The following is a 6591-nucleotide window of genomic DNA, read 5'->3' on the forward strand; positions in this document are numbered from 1 at the left end:
TCTAGGGGAAGATGCCCCTGTGGGGCTGTGACAGCAGGGGGACAAAGCAGATGAAGGCAAGGCCCCCACGTCACTCAGATAGACAGAAGGTCATGCAGGTCATTCTCCTGCCTCTCCTCCAATATGATATTAAATATTCAGTGTATGAAAGTTTGCATTTCAGGGTCTCCCAAGGAAGTTATTTCATTCATTCACTCATTCATTCACTGAAAACCATTTTTTTTTAATTACGTCTTTCTCACATGACAGGTACTATGCAGGACACAGGAGACATAAAGGTGAATTAGACCCTGTTTGTGACCTCAAAGAATTCACGGATTGAGGCATGAGACAGATCTACAAATCAGTGCATCACGATGCAGCTTCACGCGCTGAGCTGAAAGACCTGGCTCTGCTGCAGGGGCTCTCAGCTGTGGGCGGTTTTGTCCTCAGAAGACATTTTGCAATGTCTGGAGGCATTCTGGGTTGTCACAACTAGGGTAAGGGGTGCTACTGGCATCTACTGAGTGGAAGAGCCAGGGCCTCACAACAAAGAATTACCCAGCCCTAAATGTGGACAGCACCAAGACCGAAAAGCCCTGTTCTATATGGACAAACCTGAAGGTGTCGTTTGCATCTGGTTGGCTCAGGAATGGGTCCACACAGCCACCTGAGTTCTTTTCCTGGTCCTGTCATTCAGTCTTACCCTAAACAAGTTACTTTGCCCCTTGGCTTAAATTTCCTCATCTACAAAACAGAGTTGGAGTCTCCCATCTCCAAATCCCTTCCTGTCTGAGAATCTATGGTTTCCCTGGGCCAATATTTGTTCTGCCACTGAATCCTGCTCCTATTAGGAGAATGCCTTGGCCAAGGACTGTTTACTCCACTCCAAGTCAAGGAGAGAAACTGGTTTCCTGTGTTTATCCTGAGTCTTAATCAGGGAAGATGAGTGTGACCTCTACCCAAAGACCTCCAGTGAGGAGGCCTCCATCTTTACAGCCTAAGTTTTCCCATCAGCAAATGAGAGGCACTTAACGCGTCTGCCTTCCTGGGTCAGGAGGAAAGGGCTGAGTAAATGAAGCAAGATGGAAATCTGCCCAGATGGGTAATAGGATACCCTACGACCCAGTGATTAGGTCCAAACCATACACTCCGCTCTTTGCCCTTCTGGGGACTCTGGGGCATGAAAGGGTGGGAGAGCCCCTGCTCAGGACCAGCTCCGGGGCCCGGGTAGTGGGCTCGGGATGGATTAGTATGTCTTAGGTGTCTTTAGAACTGCCTGGAGGAGGGCCTTTGTCATTTGTCTCCCCAAGGGGAAGCTAGGCTGGGATCCTCTGCTATATATTTCAGGCACCAGGGCTGGGTGTCAGTCAAGTGCCCCCAGACCCTCTCTCATTTGTTCTTTCTCTCTCTCTCCCTGGCTTCAAACTCATTCACCGAACAGAAACAGCCTTTCAGGGCCAGTGGGCAGGAGGACAAGAGCAGCTCTGGAGCACAGGGAAGCAAGGCCCTTCCCACCGAGGAGGGAGGGAAGCTCCCGTCCGGGCCTGAGAGGCCTTTCTACGCTGCTGCAGGGCTGGCCGACCGGGAAGGCTGGAAAAGGAGACAGGGCAGGGCTGGCATCGGCAGCTATGTTCCTTTCTGTGTTACTGTACTGGCAGAACAGCATCAAGGCCTGTCGCTGGAGTCTGTGTCCTCACCATGGCCTGACCACTGAGTGCCATTTGACGTGGCAGAATCTGTGTGCAATAAACAAATGAACCCTCTTTTTTTTAAATAGAAGAAAAACTAAGATCCAGAGACATAAAGTAACATGCCCAAATTACTTCAACTGCTAAGCAAGGGGACTCGTATTAATGTTGTTTACTATTAGATTTGCTTCATTGGGCTTACCAACAATAAATGTTTCTAAGTCAATTAACCACTTATTTCCCATTGTGTATACATCCACTATTTGGGTTTGGGTGTTGGCTTTTTTTTCTGCTATAATTTACATTTAGTGAAATGTGCTAACCTTAAGTATACAGCTCAATGAAATATATACAGATGCACATGTATACACACACACACACACACACACACACACACACACACACACTCACACACCCATGCAGCATGCACCTAGATAAAAATATAAAACATTCCCACCACTCCAGAAGTTTCCCTCATGCCCTGTTCCAGTCAGTAGTCACCCTCACCCCAAGATGTAACCACTTTTTTTTACTTCTATCACTGTAATATAGTTCTGCCTATTCTTCAACTATATATTAACTCATGTTCTTTTGCTCAATTTGATGTTTTTTAGGTTCATCCATGATGTGTCGGTAATTTGTTCTTTTTTATTGTTGGATAGTATTCCACTGCATGAACGTGCCACATTTTATCCATTCTCCTATTGATGGATATTTGCAATTTTTTCAGTTTGAGACTATTATGCTCATTTGATTTTCTTTGTAATTAGTTTCATCTTCCTATTTTAGTTCAAATGAACTTTGAAGGAAGTCACTCTCCATAGGTCACAGCATGATGAGAGAGAAAGAGGTAGTAGATGACCTCCAAGGTCTTTGCCGCCATGAGATCTGCTAACTCAAAGCCCTCTGTGAAAGCTGCTCTCAAGCCCCTGGGGGCACAGAGCTCATGACGATGTTTTCCGAGTTCTAGAGCAGAGAGTGGTTGCTTCCTCATAAACAGAGATGTGAGTCCTGCACCACTGAGTTCACCAACAAAGACTAGAGATCTTGTTTAAGAAACACATCTATTCTCTTCACCAGCCAACATCTATTCTCAACGGAAAGATGCTCTCTTTTTCTACCCACTGGAAGCAACCTGAGAGAGGCTGGCAGAAATGGTGAGATGTAAGTAAATGTATCTCCTTCAGCCAATTCTTTTGCACTCCACGAAAACAACAGTGTTTCCTCCTTTGAGATTAGTGAGAGAGAGTAAGGCCCACAGTGGGACTACTAACCAGATCTCCAAAGCACTTCATCAGAAGGAGGTTACAAACCCTTACATGAATTCCTAACATTCCTTCTTATTCTCTCTGATTTGTGTTTTGCCTCATCCAAGCACTAACAAGTTCATACTATACCTTGTAAGTCTAACTATATGCACAAAGTCCATCATGAAGTCAGGCGTCCACTCACCCACAGGATGGGATTTATACGGCTCCTGGGCATGCAGAGGAAAGATTGGGAACCATCATTTGGATGATACACATTAAAAAAGAAAAAACACTTTCCCTTAAGATGTATTCAACAAATATTTATTGAACCACAAAGATTGGACTCCCAGTGGCCTGAATTATTACCACGTTCTCCGACACCCAGCCTGGGCGCCAGCCAGTGAAGCCTCCCCAGCCTCGCCATAACCCCAGGCGGAGCACCCCACCGGCCGGGCAGTGGGTGAGGGGTGACACAAACTCAGTCCTATTCCCTCTCACCCCTCCTATCAGCCCGGATGCCTCCTTTCTTCCACACCTCTCCTCTTCCTAATGAGTGCCATCTCTCTACTGATCTCCACTCTTGATGGGTTCACAAAAGTAGGGAAGAGGATGACCAGGTATAAATATTAAAACTAAAAGTAGCCTTTACTAGAACCGTTCAGATTCCTATCCCCTCTTTAGGTATAGTGTTTGTCTCTCAAAATCACCCTGCCGTACTCCAGGAATACCTCATCTGTACCCACTGACCTCCTGTTTTCCAACCCCTTCAAATCAAGACACATCCCCTCCCACTTGCCACCCACTTTGCTTTTCCAAGACAGGGAATGCAGCCGTCCGCGGGAATCCTTGTGATCACATCTCCCATCCTCACACAGGCAGGGGTGGGGCTAGTCTGTCACTTGACCCGTGTTCCTTTCCCTAAGCTGGGCCCACCCTTTTCTTAAAATGATGACGCATGTATGATTCTAATCAGCTCCTGACAGCCCGTCCCAGCCCCCGGCAGCACCCGCTCTGACAAAGCCATCTAAAACCCAGCGTATTTTTCTAACCTCTCCCCATCCTCCAATCCACCTCTTCTTCTTTCAAGAACAGATTCTTTCTCCTGACATTTCTAAATTGAGGAAAAGAAAAAAAAGAGAGTTTCTTTCATTTTGATGGCCGATGACAATCAACTAGTTGTCAGTTATTGACTAAAATTTAAATAAAAAATGAAGCAATCTTAGACTGAGTTTGGGTTTTAAGGACAAACCTGAAAGAGCTTCTGAGGTATTTTTTTTGAAAACTCACCAAGAGTGGCCAAAAAGTGAATTTGTGAGCCTGTGGTTATTGGCATTAAGGATTGCAAAGCAGGAAATTCCCCGCATAACTAGTCTCTCTTCCCAAAGCCTGCTGGGATCAGGAAACCCCAACTCCTCCCTGCCTATTTCTCCTGGGTTCCCAGCCCAGCCACCTCTGGGTCTAAGCAGAACTGACCCCCCACTTCCTGTAAGTTATAGTGTTACCCACCACTTCCTGTAAGTTATAGCTTCATAGCATATTTTCACATCCATTTATCAAATTCCTTCTAAGCAAAAGTTCAGGAGGGAAGATGGGATTTAACTTGCAGAGACACCAACCACTTCCTCCATAAAGTCTCAGCAGCATATTCTTCCAGGGAATCTAAATCTAACCAAAGAGCACCCAAGATGCCCACCCCAGAGAATTTCCATTCTGAGAAATGCCCTCCAGAATCACCCAACCACCACCTCCACCCCTCTGGCGCCAGCTCCCACCTCCCCGCCCCGCGCACACACACACACGTAGAGTGTATCAGTCACGGCAGGCCCAAGGGACTTAGCAGACATTCCCTACATCTCCATGGATTAACGTACAGAGGGGTTATTTGTCTCTCACATTTAATGCCTGCAGCTCTTACCAAGTATTATCTTGATTCTCATTTTTTTTCCTAAATTATACGTCTTGCCTTCTAGGTCACAATTCTCTGAGGAACTGTGACTTATACATATTTATGTAACTGAGATGTCCTCCCTTACAGTTTGTAGTACAAATAGCATGCTTCAACCAGGTCCCAGAGTCAGTAGTGGCTGGAAAACCCAGTCTGTATTTTCCAAGGCCCCAACTCCCTTGCTTTTCCATATCCAACCATATCTGAGTTCTTAGTGGAAGGCAGGTAGGGAATGGGGGAGGGCGTGAGAAGGCTTGGGGAGGGGTCAAAGCTGATTTTGTCCTCTCTAGCTGTGCCAGCGGCAGTGACAGGCTGGGAGCTGGAGAAAAGGTTCACCTTCCTGGGTGTGTAGTCAAGAGAAGTAAAGGGCCTCCTGGAAGCCACAGCAGTGGTCCCTCTGGGCTACGCTCAGTCAAGGAAACGCCACCAGCTGGAAGGGGAGCTGCAGGAAGGTGGTCAGAAGAATCAAAATTCCAGTTATAAGATAAATAAGTATACTAGGGATGTAAAGTACATGATGAGCATAGCTAACACAGCTGAATGACACATAGGAAAGTCGCTAAGAGAGCAGATCCTAAGAGCTCTTATCACAAGGAGAATTTTCTTTCCTTTTCTTTTTATTGTATCTACATAAGATGCTGGATGTTAACTAAACCTATGGTGGTAATCATTTCACAATGTGTGTAAATCAAACCATCACACTGTACACCTTAAACTTACACAGTGATGTATGCCAATTATTTCTCAATAAAACGGGGGAAAAAGAAAAATAAAACTACACCAAAGAGCTGAGCCCCTTCCCTACGAATTCCTGCAGCTACTTCCCAGGGCGGGCCAACCCCAGGGGACCTGGGTCAGGGTGGGCTCCAGCAAGCAGCTCACAGACCCAGAGCCATCACCTGCTTCTCTCCCGCCTCAGTCTGGAGGAGCCGTCAGACCTCTGTACCTCTATTTCTAGCTCAATTGATCCCAAACTTTCTGGTAACTCATCTGGGGGATTTGGTTGTCCACCCCAGGGACAAGCCATAGGTGCACCCAGCCTGATGCTGACTGCAATAGATGTCCCTAATTTGGAATCTCAGGAGGAGAGTGTAAATACATGTGGCAGATTCTATTAATGTTCACCAGCCGTTACACCATTTTTCCATAAGGGAGAATTATACAGCTGTGAGGCTGAGCTCAGGAATTGCCCTGAGACTGGTTTTAGCCATTTAAATGTGGGAGGAATTGAAATGTGCCATTTTGGAACCGAAATCTGAGGAACTAGAGTGTGGCGTGCACAAATATTCTCTGCTGTGATGACCAAACAGTGCTTCCTATGGGAGCTGCTCCACTGGTCAGGGGCTCAGCTGAAGACCACATGGAGGAAAGCCCTGGCCAACTCGTGATGAATATGAGTTGTTATTACTACTGTTGTGGTTGTAAGTCACTGAAGCTTTGGAGACACTTGTTAAAGCAGAAAAACCTTGCAAATCCTGACTAATAAAGTGACTACCCAGTCCTTTCCTCGCTGAATACCCTGAGGTTTCTTGTGCAAATTTGACCACTTTCTCCCCAGAGCGTCTCATGCCAAAGGAAGCCTCTCGAAGGATTCATTTTGCATCTTTTCTCTGGGTCTCCTGCCTGCCTTATGTCTGCTTACTAAAGGAGGAGTCCAAACGTCTGCCCCGAGGGGCCTGCTACTTTGGCTCCAGCAGAAATTGGCAGCGCCCATGGCTAAAGAAGG

General features: G+C 46.4%; 1 long non-coding RNA gene across 1 annotated transcript in view; it reads right to left on the reverse strand.

Annotated features, from left to right (window-relative positions):
* Positions 1–3187, reverse strand: part of LOC140849845 (uncharacterized) — a 75982-nt gene extending 72795 nt beyond the window's left edge. Inside the window, exon 1 of the long non-coding RNA XR_012132088.1 lies at positions 3068–3187. This is a non-coding gene — a long non-coding RNA (uncharacterized lncRNA). The remainder of the gene's footprint in view (positions 1–3067) is intronic.
* Between the last annotated feature and the right edge of the window lie 3404 nt (positions 3188–6591).

Source organism: Manis javanica, chromosome 6 (genome assembly GCF_040802235.1).
Source record: "Manis javanica isolate MJ-LG chromosome 6, MJ_LKY, whole genome shotgun sequence".
Taxonomy (NCBI): Eukaryota; Metazoa; Chordata; class Mammalia; order Pholidota; family Manidae; genus Manis; species Manis javanica.